Source organism: Pelodiscus sinensis, chromosome 2 (genome assembly GCF_049634645.1).
Source record: "Pelodiscus sinensis isolate JC-2024 chromosome 2, ASM4963464v1, whole genome shotgun sequence".
NCBI classification, from domain to species: Eukaryota; Metazoa; Chordata; order Testudines; family Trionychidae; genus Pelodiscus; species Pelodiscus sinensis.
The window spans coordinates 91,282,475-91,302,647 of NC_134712.1; the positions used below are offsets into that span (position 1 = coordinate 91,282,475).

At 39.9% G+C, this 20,173-nt stretch overlaps 1 long non-coding RNA gene across 1 annotated transcript in view; it reads left to right on the top strand.

Moving 5' to 3' along the window:
• Nucleotides 1–20,173, top strand: part of LOC142827130 (uncharacterized) — a 59,061-nt gene that overhangs the window by 31,080 nt on the left and 7,808 nt on the right. Inside the window, exon 2 of the long non-coding RNA XR_012901573.1 lies at nt 19,981–20,105. This is a non-coding gene — a long non-coding RNA (uncharacterized LOC142827130). The remainder of the gene's footprint in view (nt 1–19,980; nt 20,106–20,173) is intronic.

Genomic DNA, 20,173 nt, shown 5'->3' on the forward strand with positions numbered 1-20,173 from the left:
GCAGCATTGAAATAGCTCAGAATTATTTCGAAATAGCGTGTCCACACTGATTGGACCCTGCCTCAGATTTAAAGCTTCCGAAAGCACTTTGGGGAGGGCAGCTCTTTAATTTTCATGTAGACCTGGTTGAGGGTCTGTGTGTGTCCCTTCTCAGCCAGGTTGGCAGCCATCTGGCTGTAGACATTTGCATTGTACCTTCTGGTACGAAGACCCTGGAGACTGGTCTTTTCACCCCAGACATTGATGAGATCCAGGATCTCTGCACCAGTCCAAGCCAATGTTCTTCTGCATCCCTGGCCAGGGGGCAGCCAAGGGTACTGCAGGAGTGCTGGCAGCTGTGAGGGGCTCAGAAGGAGCACTGGGGTTGGCCATGACTCCTGGTATTTTGTGGTGTAGCACGGGGCTGGCAGTGTGTGCCATATGCCTTTTTCCTTCAGCCGGTTGCTTTAAAGGCTCCGCAGAAGAAGGGGAGCAGTGGAGATATCAGATGTGGCCAAAGTGGCCACAGGAGGCCAATTATTTTGAAATAGAAGCAGCTGAGCATCCACACTCATACTATTTTGAAATAATTTTCAAATAAGCTTTATTCCTCATGGAAAGCAGGAGTTATTATTCTGAAATAACAGGCTTGGTAGTATGGATTCCCCTTTCGAAATAAGATCAGGGCTATGGGGTTAAAGAGAAAGCATAGCCATTATCCTCTCCCCTCCATCTAGACCCAGACAACATACCATGATAAAAGTTTGTACCATTCTAATGAAGGACACACACAGAATACACTCCATATGCAGCAAAAAACCACGAGAAATCATAGTTTCTGGAGAACCCTTTCTCTTGGTTCTCCTCCAGGGGTGGTGCACTTCTACACTGACTCCTTTGTAAGGCTCCATGGAATTTGCACAACCATGCTGTAAAGTATTAAAACAGCATATATTACACTATGTAGCGCACACTGTAAAAAAAGGAACTGCAGTGTCAAATGGCTAAAAGTTGTACTTCAGCCAATGACCACTCTACAGAAGTTTCAATGTGGGGAATGGCTTGAGCAATAGAGCACAATCTGCTTCCCATATGCTAGGTACATACTATGTGTGTAATTATACAGGTTATCACCCAATTTTTACCAGTGGATCCTCCTACATGAATCCTTGGGACCATTGACTGGCACCCAGTGGGCATGACATTGTACGAAGGTCTGACTATGGCCTATGTGTATTTTAAAAGAAAGGAAACATTTAAAGTAAATGAGCATTTTCATCACATTGATAACATCGTCAAAGTGTTCATTCTATTCTTATTGAAACCCATAATACACTCCTTTGTTAACAGAAACAAAGAAAATAAGCAAATTAAAATATTTCAGTCAAGACTGATTTTTTCTCTCTCTAATCTTTGTAGGAAAGCATGCGACAATGACAACTTTCCTCTTCCAATTTAACTATTTAAACTAATTTTCCAAGTAGGTCTGAGTGAAGCAAAAGAGTTGGGCTGTGTCTAGACTGGCCAGTTTTTCTGGAAAATCAGCCGCTTTTCCGGAAAAACTTGCCAGCTGTCTATACTGGCTGCTTGAATTTCCGCAAAAGCACTGACTTCCTACTGTAAGAAATCAGTGCTTCTTGTGGAAATACTATTCTGCTTCCATTCAGGCAAAAGTCCCTTTTGTGCAAAGCTTTTGCGCAAAAGGGCCAGTGTAAACAGCTCAGATTTGTTTTCCGCAAAAAAGCCCCAATCGCGAAAATGGCGATCGGGGCTTTTTTGCGGAAAAGCGCATCTAGATTGGCACAGAAGCTTTTCCGCAAAAAGTTCTTTTGCGGAAAAACGTCCGTGCCAATCTAGACGCTCTGTTCCAAAAATGCTTTTACCGGAAAACTTTTCCATTAAAAGCATTTCCAGAAAATCATGCCAATCTAGACGCAGCCTTGGTGTATTTAGAAAAAATATCATTGTATCATACCAAATATGTATAATTGCTGTATTACATATAAGCAGAAGAATTCTCTAAAAATGAATTACAACATATGTTCAGGAGAAGCTTCTGATTAAAGTCACCTTGTGCTTGTATGCTTTAAAAAATAATTTGAACTACATTATTGCAAATGAATGTTTGATAGCTCTGGCCATAATTCTTCTAAATAAGGGAGTTTACAACAGAAAAGTGAAAGCACAGAAAATAGACATTCAAATATCACCAGACTGGTGTCCTGATCTTATAGATACTTATGTGCCTAAGTAACATTTCCCCCATTGGCCAAAGAGATAAACTTTCATTTTATTGGAGGTGGGGGAGGCCGTATGATGTAAATAGAGCACTAGACTGCAGCTGAGGAGATATGAGTTTGATTCCCAGCTCTGCCTCTGGCATGGTGGGAGACCTTGGCCAAGTCCCCTCCCCTCTCTATAACTCAGCTTTGTAATCTGTAAACTGGGGACAACAGTAGTTGTAAAGTGCTTTACAGTCTATTGATGAAAAATCATTATAACAGCTAGATACTATTCTTAAGCATTGGAGACGGTTAGGGTGTGTACTCCCCACTGTGCCTCAGTTACCCACCGATTGCCTTCATCTAGCCCATCTCAGGGCAAGCTGCAGTCTGTACAGGCTGCTCATCACCAGCACTGGGTGTATCTCTGCTGCCCCACTTACATGGGCTGCATTGCTACCACCCTCCAAGCCTTGCCTCAGGCCCTACAGCCAAGGAGCACCTTAGCCAGCACTCCGCTAGCCCTTCCTGGCCACCCCATTACTGTTCTCCCTCCTGGGAGCCTCCTGCTTCCTCCGCTGCCAGCTCTTCACTGCTCTCCACCCTTCCCTCCCCTCCCCCAACCCAACTGTTCTTCTTTATATAGCCCCCAGCTGGGCTCTCATTAGCCCTAATGGCCTCAGCTGAGTCTTTACTTTCAGCCCCTGCTCTGAGCCTGAGTTTTGACCTTAAAGGGCCAGTGCAGGGCGGGTGCCCTGTCACAGAGACCTTCAATCCTACATTCTCCCCTCCCAGGGATAACCTTAAGCATCTATGTAGTCTACTGAGTTCATAAGTGTTTATAGACAGGCTTAAATATGTGGCCAGATTTTGAGAAGGGTTCAATATTCAGCAGCAATCACCAAGAACAATGGGAGCTAAAAATCTCCTGAAAATCTATCCATTTCAGTTAGGTGCCTAAATAGGAGCTGAACTCTTCTAAAAGTATCACCTTGGGTGGTTAAGACTTTGTATGATGAGGACCCAAACACCATGCCAGTCCATTCCTTTCTTTTGAGGCACACTGTGCTGTAGTTTATTTCCTCCTGGTAGTTCTGTTTTCATATTTGTTCAGTCCTTGGCCTTCCTGATAAGAAACTTACCAACACTACACACAAACCAGCTAATGTCGCAGTCTTTTTGTTATTCAGATACCGCCTGAATAAGAACTAGACTGAGACTGTCAAATAGAAAAATGAAATCTATTTTGTTCTTGCAATCAACAGCTGACCATATTTAGTTTCAAATGAAATGTAGGAGGACAGTGCATGCTGTGACAGGTGAGAGTGAATGTACCAAATGCATATGTAAACATTAATTCCAAAAGGTAATGTTCATGCAGTACACAAGTCAAAAGAGAATAGGCAGAGGCTCTTCCAGTCTCCTCTACTGTGTCTCTCACATCACAGCTATAGCCATCTGGTATTTGAGTATATTTTCTAAAAATTCACTAAATCTGTTTGGTTAAATTTTTATTTCTCTTCATGTTGGGGGAATTCCACTATATGCAGTTTTGGAAATCTGTTCTAGGCCTATTTATTTACTTGAAAGGGTGAAAGAAAAGATAGAAAAACCAGAGACTGAATAGGAAGAGAAAAATCAAGTATATTGGTTTGGCTGATTCCAAACTAAAGTTTTAAAAAAAGCATTCCATGGAGTACCCATTGCTGCTGTTAGAATGTTCCGCATACGCTTCAATTTTCATGTTCTTTTTTGAAAAAATATTCATCTGTTTTGTGATTTTTTTAAAAAACAACAACAGGAATTCCAGGTGCCTTAGGCTATCTACATTCAATATTTAAAAACCAGTTTGCAAAATACTGCCAACTGGCATTTGTTCAGAGCCTGTTAACGATGTCTATTGGCATTTGGATGGCATATTACAACAGCAAAACTCTTTGTGAATCATCTTTTGTGTTAAACTGGTTGCCTGACCATTATTGAAGAGGACAGTCTATCAGAGATTAGCACTGTTCAGTAAGTAAACTATTCCGCTTCACATTCTTTCCTGAAACATAAATCATACGTCAAAAGGAATCTTTTTTGTCACTGCTTTGGCTTTTGATCCTTCCTAGTCAAAGACTAATATGAAAGTACATTTCAAATGGCTGTATTAGTAAGATTAAAAAAAAAACAAATACACAATGAAATAAGAAATACAGGTTTGAAAAAAATACCCCTTTTTCCATATAGAACACAGTTGAAAAGAACCAGCTGATCCTCAAAGCTTGCCAGATGGGTCCCACCAATTATGTTTAAATTATGAGACAGAGATTCTCTAGAGAGTGATGCTACAGTAGAAATCCTTGCTACTTTTCCCTTCTCCTATTTTCCTCAGAGCAACAAGCTATTCCTGAACCAAGTCTGAAATAACTCCTTGGATGGGTGAATATATCACAACATAACACATCCATTCGCTGAATGTCTGAAGTTGGTCTGTTGACTCTAAACAGACTTTTTAAAATGTTAAGTGTGACTCATGCTTCAGTGCTAAAAAATGAGCAAGATAGCTGATCAATTTCAAGATAATTTTTTGATTCATTCTCTCTTCCTCTTCCACCTCCTCCTCCCACGCCACAACTCACAAAAGCTTCATTAGACCCTTACCAAACCACTGTAGGATGAAAGAAGATAGTCGTCTTTAGCTATGGTTGTAGAACGAGTCTTGCTTGGAGAAGTCTAATTAAATTTTATTCAGTCATTTGTGTCTGCTGGAAAGATCTCCCTTACCAATAGAAAGTGAAAATGAAATCCAGATGAAGTAAAAAAAAATAATTGGCTAAGATTAATGAAATGTTAAACATAGCTGAGAAAGTTATAATAGATTAGTATAATGGAAAATCTTAGTGTGTCAGCACTAATCTAACCTTTCTTTGGAAATATGTGAACAGTGTAATATTAAGAGGCTTCTCATCCTTTGTAACTTTTTATTCTTACAATATATGACTATAATTGAAAGAAAATAGAAATACTAAAAAGCTATGCTGATCTCAGGGTGATCTGCCTGCTAGAACTCTCTTGTACTAGGAGGAAAGAGAGGCAAGAACAAAGAAAAAAGCCTGCTTCCATCTAAAATTCAAGTTGAATGTTTGGAAATTGAGAAGAATTCCTTTTCAGCTGCAATGGTTAATTTCCAGTGGAATGGCAGAGAGTTTGGTGTGGAGAAGTGTGGGGGTGGAAGGAGAGAATTCAGGTGAGGGTGTACATAAGTAGTGATCTAGGACACTGAAAAAAAATTGGTATTAATTCCAGAGACTTGGCCATAGTCCACGCATTCCAGAATCCAGACTGCTGCTCTCTTTCCTCCCATACATAAGCCTTGGGATCTGGTTCTCAAACAGCTCCAGTTGTGGTTGAATAAGCTAGAATCAGCAGTAATTTGATTTCAGGGAAACCTCACAAGGAATAAAATACATCTCCTCTGTTATAAAGTGGAAATTATTAAACAAAATGGTATTTTCAATACAATGAGTTTGAACAAAGCAATGGGCTCAAACCCAAGACATAAAGCAGAGTTCCCTTAAAGCCAAAGGTCTGAATGGTAGGAATGCAAACCCATTTTACTAGGTAGTGTGTGTCTGTCTTTTCACACTGTGTCTTATTACTATCCCTCCCTTAAAAAACACATCAACATTTTTGTGGTTTGTTGAAGAGGAAATACCAATGGGAAAATATCTTAGTTACCACAAGAAGGAATGCTAGCAACTCTGGAAACACCATAACAATTTATTTCCTTTGCAATATATCCAGTGCAAAGGAAAGTACAGAAAAAATGTCTCTAACACTGAGTTTAATTATAAAAGGGTAATTGCTTTAATCCAACTGAAACTGAACATTGTCCATTTCTTCTGTGGTAAGAAATAGTCAAATCAGGCTCTGCTTGAAGCCTGCCCCAACAAATAAAGCAAAATCCTGTAAGAAAAGACCTCTGCTAAATGCTACAAAACTCAGTGCATATTTTTCACTACAAAAAATGATCTACAATCTACAACTGCAACCTACAAAGAATTCAGAAGCCCCCACTAGCGAATGCTTCCTCTAATGAGCGATGAGCTTTTTAAGAGGAAAAGGGTCTCTTACCTTCTACTAGCAATAAGAAGCTGACATTTCCAGCATCTTTCAAGCTTGGACTTAGTACAAACTTAATATGAGGGCCCATATCTGATGTTAAGCACTAAGAAACACTAGATTACACTAGTGGGTGAGGACCCTGATCCTGTGACGACCAAAATCAAATATGCCATGACCGGTAACGGTGCAATATGAAAGACTGTGTGAATCTCATGTAATTTATCATATTTTTCATGTGTGGTTTTTGGATGCAACTCCCTGAAAAATAATGGCCACAGATCCAAACTGATTCTTCTACTTCCCTCCAACAAGGAAACAATTTAGCCCATAATATTCTGACTATAGGTTAAGAGCAGTGAGGAGAAAACAGCTGGGAAAAGAAAAGGCAGGTAGAAATAAGTAAAAATGTGACAGAAAAAAAGGAGACTAAGGAAAGCTAGTAATACGGGAGAAAAGAAATAAATATTTACACTTTGTTTCAAAGTACCTCACATCCAGGGAACCTTGAAAAATGTTTTCTTGTACTGGGGTTTTATGGTGCATTGACTTGCTGCTAAGTACACCTTTCATTTAGTGCCTGGGACAGCTGCCCTCTTTCTCTGGAAATGTTTTGTTTCCCATGAGAAGCCCAAAGTCAAGTCTTGATCTGCTATTGCTTAGCCTAAGCTTTGATTATATAAGAAGAGATTTCACTTTCCCCTATACTATTATCAGCCTATCAATTCATATTTCGTATATTTTAAAAGTATAAAAATATCTCCTTATAATTGTTGACTGCTGCAGTCAAAAGTTAATGGTCACTTGTTTCAGTGCCATAATGTATTTTTAACAGAGTGAACTGTGCCAGGAATGGAACTATTTTCTTTTATCAATATTCAACTCTAGGACTGGCAGTCAAAAATACTAAATGTCTTTTATCATCTATGACTCATGAGCATGAGGCACAGCGGGGGGGGAGGGGGGGGGGGGAAGAGCACTACAGGCTCCACAGCTCCACAGACAGTTTTAGGTTATGTGTGCACATAACTGAATAGTGTTCACAGAGCGGAGGTTGCCATCATTTTCTCATTTAGGACCACACGTGGCTCTAGCATGGCAACAGTAGAGATCAGTTCTAATGCTAGCTCTTTTTCTCGGCATTTTAAAAAGGCTAGCTTTTAAGAATGCTAGACAAAGGACTGCAGGAAACACTGCTCTTGCACAAACTGAAAGTTTGATATTTTGTTGGACTAGGAACAATATACAGAAGGGTCATGTCTGTGAACAGCTAAAACACTAGGACCGCAGTCCCCATGATAAGCACTGTATTGCCATGCATGCAGAATGGAGGAAAACAAACTAAAAGGCTGTTTAAAGTTGATTCTTACTTCAAAATGAGAATTAATTAAAGGGGGAAGGAGCGAAACTACTCAGGTGAAAAATAACAACAACGAAAATGTACATGATGTCCCAGGAAGCCCATTTACCTGGATTGTGTGGATTAAGGGACAAACTTCAGTGTAATGAGCAGAAATGCTTTAATTAAGGCTGACATTACATTTTTTTCTTCCATATCCCTATTTTAGCTTTCTCATAATTTAAAATTTAAAAACTATATGATTTTGAAGTCTGGATGTGTATACTTGCCCTTCATTCACTAACTTTTAAAACAGAGTTTAACTAACATCGATCAGGCTGCTTGTGATTTGTCTAAACAAATCAAGCATAAATCCACCTCTACGCCATTGTATAATGAGAAGGAAAATGTGGATTTAAAATGAAATTGTTGTACTATTTTTCTCCCTACAGCTTTTTTAATATGGAAAATTCCTTCAGTACTAAATTTCCTGTGTGTGTGCGTGTGTGTGTGCGCGTTCATGTTTATTCTTTTCTTTTTTTAATCTTCAGAAATGACTGGCCAAATGTTGCAATGATGACAGAGTGAGGGGAATAGTTTTCACTGCCTCATCTATTACAGGAATCTTATCATTGAGGGAAGAGGTTTTGAAGCACATACAATTTTGTTTGTCAAAACAGAAGCACAACACACAACTAATTTCTATAAACAAAGGCTTGATATCGAGCACAGGAAGGCTACCAAATGAATTGTCACTCAAACTCAAAGCCTGGGTGGCTCTAATAAAAAGGCTTACAAATATTTTTAGCAGATACAATAAGAGTGCATGGAATAGTGCAACTTTTTAATTAATGAACTGTGAATGAATAAAAGCTCACCAGAAAAGCTTTTCATTTGCCAAGAAGGGGGAGGGAAGTGAACTGGATTTAGAGTTTTTATTGTTTCGATCAATGACCCAATACATTTGAAAAATAATGTTACCCAATTTTTGAGGGAACTAACATGATTTCCTGACTGGCTCTAATTATTATTCCATTTTATAGATGAGGAATTGACACACAAAATTAAGTGACTTCTCCATATTCTTACACAGGGAAGCTACAAGAGCATTGAATCCATATTGGCTAATGCCCAGTGTAGAACACTAATCTGAAGACCATCATGCCTGTCGATTTCATTTTAACATTGTGTGAATTGCCTGATACAATGAACTATTTAAATATCTCATCCTGAGTTACATTATTTTTAATTAGAATTAAGATTGGCTGGCCATTTTTAATTATAAAAGTTGATAATTATAGATTCTTTTGTGACTAGTTCTAAGAGTCAAATTCCCCTTAAAAATGAAATTTTGCAATAGTCCGTAATTGGTGTTTTTCACATAAGAATAGATTTATACAACCCTCAAGCAAAAGTAAAATCACCTACCACCATTGACCCTTTAAATCATCTGTGGGCATTAGTGTTGGGATTGTATTCTCAATAAATGTTGTGCTTAAACGAAGCACACAAGATCTTTTATAGGGGAAAAGGCAGTACGCCACATTTATTGAGAATACAACAGTTGCATATGCTTTTCAATCACTCACACACAAACACCATACACACATACAGTCCCACCAGACGATGTTATAGTTACTAGTCCAGAGTCTGTATCAATCTAGTGGCCAGTTATATCAATCACTGAGGGAAAGCAGGGACTTTCGGTCACGATCCGATTCTCATATGGAATTGGTGGCAAGATGAACCCAAAGTTCCTAAGCAAAGCACCGTGCTTTTATAATCCGTTTCTCTGTTGAAGTCTATGGATTCTGCTGTGTAAGTCTGTGTCTGGTGTGTTATCTTGTTGATGTCAATCATTCCCAAAACATCTCCAAAGCTCATCCTGTAATCAATCATCTTTTAGGGGTGCTTGCTTCACTTTAAAACCGTCAATCTGCCAATCCGATCACTCTTTGACCATGTGTTCACACTGGTGGTTACTGATGGTTTCTCTGATGCTGATCAGTCTGTTTTCACCCATGCTTTGTCCCTCCTTCCTCTGGACATCTGGTTCGCACCTTTATCTCGACACATACATACCACTTTCACACACAAACAATCTTTTACAAGGACTTTCAAAGAAAAGCATAATACAAGAGTATCCCACATGGGCAAAGCAAAAAGGCCTTGTAAATCAAACAATTAAGGTTTCAACCTTCAACATTTCTCTAGTCTTGTTAACAGACACAATACCAAAACTGTATTTCTTCACTTACTAAACTCACTAAATTTTAAAACAAAGGAATATATCTATATCTTACTAACGGGGTTAATTTAATAAAATATTAAATGATAATATGTTACCTTACATTGCTACATTATTAATCCAAAAATAAAAATAAAAACTTTAGCTCTCACACAGTGTGGCTCTTCTACCAGGCAGCAGCTTGCACTATGATCTGTCTTTGTTTGGGACTTGAGGTGCTCCCTCTTTGTGACTGGGTCTTCCACTCAAGTCACAGTTTAGTCCTCTGCTTCAGAGGTATCAAAATCCTATTGCACAAGCTGTCCATATGCCATGTCGAAGACCAGTCCAGTGTCATTTCCCCAATGACTGATAAGGGAACCTGGCCCTGCCCACTACTCAGGATTCCAGCCCAGGACTGGAAGCCAGAGTCTATTCAATTTTGGACCCTATTTTTGTTTCCCTGGGCTACTTCCTACCTCACTTATCTAACACCTGCCCCAACTCTTGGCCAAACTTAATTGACCCCAGATGCAATTTCACCCCTCTTGATTTCTCACCTGACTCTACCCAGGGAAAGAGTCCAGCACTACTAGAACTTCTCCTCATCCCTAGCCACCTCCATTTTGCTCTAGTGCAGAGGCCCCCAAATGGTGAGGTGTGCTTCCCAGAATATTGGGGGGTACATCAGGCCTGCATTAACCCCTATGGAGTGCTGTCCACCTCTGCACCAACCCCAGCTCTGCTCTGGCCTAGGGTTGTCAACTTTCTGCATGCATGGAAATCAACACCTTAGCCCTGATCTTTCCCTGAGGTCCCACCTTCTGCCCCACCCTCACAGAGGACCCACGTTCACTCCCTCAGTGGATCACTCCACCATACCCTCACTAATTTGGACAGGGTATAGGACAGGGATTCAGGCCAAGGCAAGGGATCAGGATTCAAACTGGGATGCAGACTCTGAGGGGGGGGTGGCTTGGAGGAAGGGTTTGGAGTGTAAAAGGGAGCTGTGGATTGGGGGGAAGACTCAGGGCTGGGATATGGGCTTACTTTAGGAAGCTCCCAGTCAGCAGTGCAGGACTAAGGCAGGCTCCTTGACTGTTCTGTCTCTGCACCATGCCCTGGAAGTGGCCAGCTGGTCCATCGCCTAGAATGAGGGGGACAAGGGAGTTCTGTGCACTGAATTTACTAGCAGGCACTGCCTCCATATCTTCCATTGGCCACAGTTCCTGGCCAATGGGAGATCAGAACTAGCGCTCAGAGTAGGAGCAATGTGTAGATTCCCTGACCCCATTGCCTGGAACCTGCTAGCTGTTTCTGGGCTACTGCACAGATTCAGTACAAGTAGGAACTAGCCAACTTTAGCCCCTCAGCACTGCTAAGCAAACTTTTAACTGCCCAGGGTGCTTTTTCAACCAAGTGTTCCAGTCATAACCCTAGTCTAGTTCTGCCTCCAGCTATGGTCCTGGCTTCTGGCCCCACATCTGGCTCCACTCCCAGCCTCAGTGCAGCTCCACACTTGGCCAGAGGACTGGATACCAGCCACCACCGTGGCCCAGCTGTGAGTTGGGTCCCAGCTCTATCCTTCCCTCAGCTTTGGCCCCCGCCTTGGACCTCTTGTTCTGTCAACTGTTCACCCCAACCATCATAGCCCTGGCCCCAGCCCTGGCTCCATGGTTTCTGTGGTTCAAACAGGGGCCATGGTTATAAGGGGTGTTTCAAAAGCTCCTCCCTGAAGCCTCCTCCTTTGTTGTTGTTTTTTTTTGGTACAGCAGGACATAATTGACACCAGTCTATAATTAAAGCCCTACCCAAATACAAAATGTGTATCTGCATCTGCAAAAATGATCTGTGGATATCCATATCCACATCTGTGGATGTGGATAGCCATGTAGATAAAGCAGGTATCTGCAAATATGCAGTGTTCCAGATACAAAATGTGTATCTGCATCTGTATCTGCAAAGATGAACTGCTGATATTAGCATTCATATTACAAAGGTGGATTCCCATAGATATAAAGCAGATCTCTGTGGATTTTCAGTATTCTAACTGTAATAACCTTCTTCATTCTATTTTCAATATATATATATATATAACACTTCATTTTAGTATCCTTAAGGAAACACAGGAAGGCTTCTTTTGCACTATTGCCCAGAGCACCAGGGAACATGATCAACAAGTTTTTCTTTTTTTTGGGGGGGGGGGGTGTCTACAAACATTATACCACCCATCTTTATTTACTTATAATTTACAGCACTATGTCCTGCTAACACTATAAAAATAGGCTATGTTGATTTTTGTATCATGAATATGGAGAATAGTATTATTTCTGAGCATACACCATACAACAATAGAATGTATTCCTATACATATGAGAATAATTGGAAATGAGAGGGCTGACAAGACAGCAGGGCATGCTCTAAATTTGAAGAGGTAGATATTAATCTTTACTTAAGTAGATAAGAATGTAAAAGTGTGGTCACAAAGGAGCTTGCAAAGGAATGGCAAATTTATGGATGCACAAATTAAAAGGACAATGGTTGAATGACTGTGGATTTGGGGGGCTTTAGCTGGAATTTCCTTCTTCATTCCATTTTAAACTTCTTGTATATGGTTTCCATATTCATGGAAGACGAGGATGGGACAGGCTGCTCAGATGTGCCTATCTTTAAGATGCAATATAGTACAGGATTTGCTTTTTTTTTTTTTTTTTTTTTTTTGCTCTGGTTACTTCTGGCCTGACATGATATCTGGTTGACCGATCAGTCCATAACTCTGGTGTCCATATCGTTGAGGTTCTACTGTAATGTAAACCTAGTCAGGGAAGAATAGAAAAGGTTTGTACTTGTGAAACAGGCAGATGCTCCCGTTTGGAAGGTTTGCTGTCCTAATTATATATTATTTGGTCCCAAAGTGCCCACAAGTCTGGTTTCAAGGTACTTTGGAACCCCTTCCTTACATTGAACAAACAATCCATCTATAACATTTTTTGTGAATTTATGTTTAGCCCAAATTACCTAAATTATTGTTCCTCCCATAATTTAACTATTTCAAACTATTTTAATTAAATGCTGTCATTGTCTAAACTGCCCTCGTTTCTGTTCTGAGGAATACAAGTTCTAATCTGTACCTTGAATTCTTTCACAATGTGAAAAGTATTAGATTTTAGGATTAATTGTCAATTTGTTACCAGGTGATGCTGTAACATATTCTCTTAAATTATTTTTAATGTGAAAACAAATGTTTAGTCTTGAAAAGACGTTCTGTGTTGGTCGTTTAGTTTATTAAAACTTAGTGTTCTTTTGAGAGGCAGCTGTATGAGCTGAAAGTTTCCCTCTTTCTGCTCTGATCTCTGAGGCTATGTCTAGACTGTAGGCTTCTTTTGGAAGAACCTTTTCTCAGAAGAGATCGTCCAAAAAAGTCTTCTGAAAGACAGTGTCCACACACAAAAGTGTAACGAAAACGTGATCTGCTTTTTCAAAAGATAGCGTCCGCACTGAATGGACTCTATCTCACATTTAAGCTGTGATTACTATGGATGGAGTGGCCACCAGGGCACCTATGCTTTTTCCTCTTCTTTCGAAAGAACTCCCTCTTCCCCGTCCACTCATGCCTTTTCTGAAAGAGCTCTTTTGGGAAAAGGCTTCTTCCTCATAGAAAGAGGATTACCAATGCTGGAAAAAACCCTCTGTTCTTTTGATTTACTTTTGGAAGACTATGATTGCAATGTGGATGTAACTAAGCTTTTGTTGGAAAAAAGGCCGTTTTCCAACAAAACTGTAGTATAGACATACCCTGATACAAGTCAACTCTTGAGGCAGAGTTGTTCTCTGGGAAATGTGTGTTACAGCTAGGCTGATATTCCTGAAGGGCAAAGTCTACTCTGTTTATCTAGCGTTAACTCTGAAACATAGTGATGGTAAATTGGGTCAACATGTTCCATGATGTTTATTTCACATTTTGTTTTCCATTATTATTGGATGGAATGGTGATTATGAATGCAGAAGTTTGCATAATTTTAAAATAAGTGCACTGTAATAGGTGGTGGAGCCCTTATGTGCTGTTCATTGTTGTGTGTGGTGGGTTTTTTTTGCCTCTCAGTTTCCTTAGTCTACTTACCAGCAGTGTTTCCCAACCTTTCTCACAAAAAGTAAGGTAGAAAAGTCTCTCTCAGGAACTGAGAAGATGGGGAAGGGAAAATATTTTTGCCCTGCACTTTTGATCTGCCACCTGTAAGTCTTATTCCTGTGACTATGGAGGAAGAGCTCACCAATATCTCTCCTTATTGACTTTCACTATTCTGCTAATGACTTCTCAGTTCAGAAAAAAAAGCTAAGTGAGAGTCAGGAGAGAAGAAAACAAACAAAGAATAGCCAAGGAATCAGCTTGATAGGGGTGCCAGGGCTTAGAGCAAGTAAAGGTGATAAAACAGAATTATTTGTTGCAATCTTTTCCCTAAACCCAAGCATGCTCTTTCTTGATGTTGTTCCCTTTTGCCCCAGGGCTTACTGGGCCACTGTTTCTATTTTTTTTTTTTTGAGGTCTTTGTTTGTTCAAGTAGGTTGGAGAATAATCCTTTTTATGGAATAATTTTTATTTATTTATTTAGCTTTACTTTGGCTTGCAATGACCATGCTGTTTTAGGGGAGATGTTAGGCCACTGTATGAACTATCTGAAAACATTGTGCTGGTGGCATTTAATGCACTTTGATATATTTTATGCTCTGTATATGTGAAAGATATTCTTTTATCTCTTACTTGAAATGGATTTTTCATTTTTATGATTGCTTTTGTTGCTTCTCCAGTATTCTGTGACGTGTATAGAAGTGCTCTAGTTAGGACAGGCTAAGACTTTGTTGATGTCTGTCATGTGCTGGCTTATTCTTATGGTTTCTTAAATTCCTTATAGGTTTCACAAAATAATTCAGTTGAATAGTCCCCAAAGGAAGTAAAATATGCTTACAAGTTTTGTTGTCTTTTAACTAACGTCCTAACTTAACAGTTATTTAAAATATGTATTTTTCCAATGATACATTGTGATCCAGATACAAGACGACTTTGTTATAAGCAGGAAAAGAGCAAGTTTTTTATAAAGCAATGTTTTCCCAGTACTGAAAAAAAGTCACAAAATCAATGCAGTGTTTTCATTTGAAAGCTTTTTGAGCAGGCAGGGGTAAGTTCATAAACAGCCATGATGTTTATACTCAGCTTTGACAGCTTGAATTTGTGAAGCTTGGAAACATTTAGAAACCGTTCATGTTGTGTGTGTTATTCTCCTTTGTTCTGTCTTGTTACAGCAAATACAAAAGAGTACATAAAAATACATTATTGAGCTGGCTAAAACGGAGAACAGGAAAGGTATTTCTGATATATTTTAAGATTATGAGGTAAGCAGGTATTTACTGTGGGTGCGCTTAGACTGGCAAGTTAATGCACAAAAGTGGCCGCTTTTGCGCAAAAACTTGCTAGCTGTCTACACTGGTCACTTGAATTTCCACAAGAATGCTGACAATCTAATGTATGATTGTCAGTGTTCTTGCGCAAATACACTGACGCTCCCGCTTGGGAAAAAGCCCTCTTGTGCAAATGGTTTTGTACAAGAGGGCCAGTGTAGACAGGTAAAAACTGTTTTGCGCAAAAAAGCCCGATGGCGAAAATGGCCACCGGAGCTTTCTTGCACAAAACCGCGTCTAGATTAGCATGGATGCTTTTGCGCAAAAGCACTTTTTCCACAAAAGCATCCATGCCAATCTAGACACTCTTTTCCGCAAATGCTTTTAATGGAAAAACTTTTCCGTTAAAAGCATTTGAGGAAAATCATGCCAGTCTAGACGCAGCCTATGTGTTTTCAGCCTACAGTTTTAATATCTGGGGGCAAGGTTGTTGTTTATTATTTGGGCTTGGTTTTTTTGTTGATTTTTTCCTTTGGTGTTTCCTTAGACATGTCATTAACATTTATTTATTTATTTTCCACCAGTTTGCTAAACAACACTTATCCCTTATGAACATGCACATGCTTTATACCACAGAAATTTGAGATTTCATTCATGTTGACCTATAGAATTGGAGAAGGTGCAGAGAAGAGCAACAAGAATGATTAAAGCTCTAGAGAACATGACCTATGAAGGAAGAATTGGGATTATTTAGTTTAGAAAAGAGAAGAATGAGAGGGGACATGATTGCAGTTTTCAGGTATCTAAAATGGTGTCACAATGAGGAGGGAGAAAAATTGTTCTCCTTGGGCTCTAAGGATAGGACAGGAAATAATGGGCTTAAACTGCAGCAAGGGAGGATTAAGTTGGACATTAGGAAAAACTTTCTAACTGTCAAGGTGGTTAAACACTGGAATAAATTGCCTAGGGAGGTTATGGAATCTCCACCTCTGGAGATATTTAAGAGCAGGTTAGATCAACATCTATCAGAGATGTTCTAAACACTATTGGGTCTTGTCGTGAGGGCAGGGGACTGGACTCGATGACATCTTGTGGTCCCTTCCGGTTCTAGTGTTCTATGATTCTATAAGAACCCTTATTACACCACCATCCTCATCCAAATGATCAGTCTGCTTCTTTTAACACTGACATAAGAGCCTGAGGCAAAGTTTGCAAAAGTAGATGGGACCTTGCAATTTGTTCTGAAGTTCAACAGATTAAAATGCTGTAAAATCACAGGGAAAGATCACAGGGAAGTGAAGCACATTCCAAAACTGAAGACCTTTCCTTGAAAGCTTCCTTCAGATAACCAAGAATCATGAATTTGAGTGCCTAGCCCAATCTTTATCACTAGGATATCTCACTGACACAGAGATAGGTAACTTGGCTACTTAGAAAATATTATAGTTGCTATGTTATTGTTACTTAGATTTCAATCTGCAGCTTTGATATAAAAGATCCAATCTTCCATGGATAATTAAAATTATATATTTGGGGTGCAAATCCATCCAGGATTCTGCATAAATTAGTGTAATTAGCAGCATTTTGTAACTGTATGTGCTGTAACACAGAATGAGAAGTTGAGACTTTAAAAGCAGATCTGTGTGCACAATTTAAGACGAAGGGATATTTTTTTATGTCTGTCACTCCATGTGATCAGACCTGTGTAGCTGAGAAGCTGAATACTTGGAGATATTCTGGACTTTCCTTGATAAAAGTGAAAAAAATAGGCCTACTGGTTAAAACCCTCCACAAACATCGGTGTAAATAATAAAGTATGTAACTTCCTCTGTATAATTTACTGCCTTTTACATGACCACAAAATTTCTTCACTATTTTTTCCATAGCACAATAGCATAGTTATACATCCTCTTTCTTTCTAATTCTTTCCTATATTCCTTACAATGTTCCCTGTCACTATCCAGAGCCCATCCTGGTATAATGTATATTTGTTTTGGCTTTTGCAGATGAAAATAGAAAAAAGAAAAAGAATAAACCAGCTTAATCAAAGTCAATGAAATATTATTTGGAAACCAAAACCACCTCTGGGCTTTGAACTCATAGGCCAAGTTTTATTTCAGTGAGAATTAAAACGTCTAAGCTTTGAATGTTTGAATGGAAACACTGCTAGGGCTCTAACAATGGTAGTGCCTAGAAGCTCTGCCCTAATAAGAAATCCTGTGCATTTGTATGGCCTGAAACTCCACTGAACAAAAGAAGTAACAGAAACAATAGTATGAAGTGAAATGAAAAAATCACGCGCACACACACATACACACAGAGCTAATGGAAAACTTATTTGAAAAAAATGGAGAATGGGCTTTGAGCCCACCAGGCTTTGTTCCCTCTTTGTTGAATTCTGAAACCTGCAAAAGGAAATAAATAAATAAATAAGAGCTACAAAGGGGTGGGGGAAGGGGAGAGTACTTCTTTCCTTAATCCATCAGGCAGTTTTCTCATTCATGCATATTAGTCTTGATTTAAAAGTGGCTAATGAATTGGGACCAGCTGTGTATGGGTGCGTGCACTAGGCTCTTTGTGCAGGTAGGCGGCTTAGAGTATATTTGATCCTTGGGTAATGGAGGTTAGACAGGAGGTAAGAGATGACACTTTCTCAGTGATTGATGTATTGTGGAACAGCCTCCTTAGGAGGATTAATTGCTTTGTTTATTTTCTCTATGCTAATGGGCAGCAACATGACTGAATCCGATTTGATTCAGGCTCCCTCAAGGTTAACCCCAGGGAACGTTTAAGCTATCAAGCATGATTGGTAGCACAACCAATGCAAGACTGAGGAACTTTGGTATTTAGATGCAGAGTGAGCTGTAGTTGTGCGAAAGGGAATAATTCCAGTTACAAATGACTTATTTCTCTACTGCCAACCAGTGTGCACCTAACCTGCCAAATTTCAGCCACCTCCTTGTTGCGAATCACAGAGAGTGATTTGTGGGGTCTTGGGAATTGGGGGTAGTACTGGAAATAGCTTTACCCTCCCCTCAACATCTGGGCACAGAAAGAAGGAGATCAGCATTCAGGACACGGGGCATTAACTGACACTGAGGAAGAGAATTGTCAGTTGACAAAGATAGTGGACAGTATCTCTGGGAGAATGCATTATTTATTATTTTCTTACTGTTGGACACATATGCTACTTGAAAATCTTTTAAAATGCTTCAATAACTGACAGGACAGAGAGTTTCTTTTGACATGCTAGTCATAGCAATATAACTTCTTTGAGCCCATTCCTCCTGTTTAAGAGATATTATGCCAAACATCATCATTCTGAGTGCCCAGAGTGGTAAAGGTTTAATGGAGAATTTGTTAGAGATCTACTGGAGTCCCTGCATGTCAAAACGGATAAGCTTCAGGCCTTGAATTAAAAGAAATTTTAGAATGACAAACACACCTTAAAAATTCAAGTCTATGACTGACTGCAATATGTCTCCATATATTGCAATATATCTCCTTGTCCCTCCGCCCCCACCTTCTGTTCTATGTAGCTGATTTGTTAGTTTGTAATTTGTTTACTTTTTTGATTGTATCCCTCTTTTATATAATGGTCATGCCAATTCACTTTCAGAATATGATCTGAAGAAGTGGGTCTGCCCCATGAAATCTCATCACCTAATAAAACATCTTGTTAGTCTTTAAAGTGCTACATGACTGCTTTTTTTGTTTTATCTCCATATGTGGCAGATGTATTTTTGTTTTATGCATACTTTAAATTAGGGCTATTCAACTTTGGAAGCCCCAGAGGCCACAATACCACCTCACAGCACATGCTGAGGGCCACAACTTAGGTGTGGTTGCATATACATGAAAATATATGCAAATAGCTTATTTCATACTGACAGACATGAATACAAAGATTAAGGCAAGACTACACAACACACAGGTCCCATTTAAGTCAGTCCTCTGATACTAATACAGTGCAATATTTACCCAAATCCTATCCATATGACAGCACTTTTAATGAGCAATGCTAGTCCAGGAATTTAACTACTAAAGCGCATATCAACAGAAGACGAAGTTACCTTGTGCAGCAACGATGTTTCTTCGAGGTGTATGTCCCCGTGGGTGCTCCACTTGAGGTGTCGGGCTCGTCCTGGTGCTGCAGGTTGGAGAGTTGTCAGCCATGGTCCAGCTGGACCGTGCAAGTGTGGAGCGCGTGCTGCTCGCGCTGATGGTTAGCTTGCGCCGAGTCCGGCTTCCTGCCAGTTCCTCCGAACTTGATCACTCCTGAAAAACATAAACTCCTATGAGGGGAGGAGGGTGGGTCGTGGAGCACCCATGGGGACATACACCTCGAAGAAACATCATTACTGTACAGGATGAGTAACTTCGTCTTCTTCTTTGGTGATGTCCCCGTGGGTGCACCACTTGAGGTGAGTACAGAGCAGTAGCCTCGTCTGCGGAGGGGGGATCGGAATTAAGATCTGTCTGCTGTGGACAGCACCGCAGAGGACAGTGCTGATTCTCGAGCAACTCTATTGATGGCATAGTGCTTAGCAAATGTCATGTCTGAAGACCATGTTGCCATACGGCAAATGTCTTGGATTGGGACTCCTTTGAGAAAAGGTAGAGAAGTAGACATTGCTCTAGTGGAATGAGCCGTAATAGGCGTTGATATGGACTTGTTCCATAAAGTATAGCACATTTCACAATTATTTTAGATATCCACTGTGAAGACAACTGTTGGCCCTTGGATTTCCCATCGACACACAGGAGGAGCTGTTGGGATTGTTGAAAGGGGCGAGTCTGATCCAGATAAAAGGCGAGTGCCCTGCAGACGTCTAAGGTATGTAGACGGGCTTCGTGAATCGTTGCATGTGGTTTGGGGTAAAAAATCGAGAGTATTATAGGTTC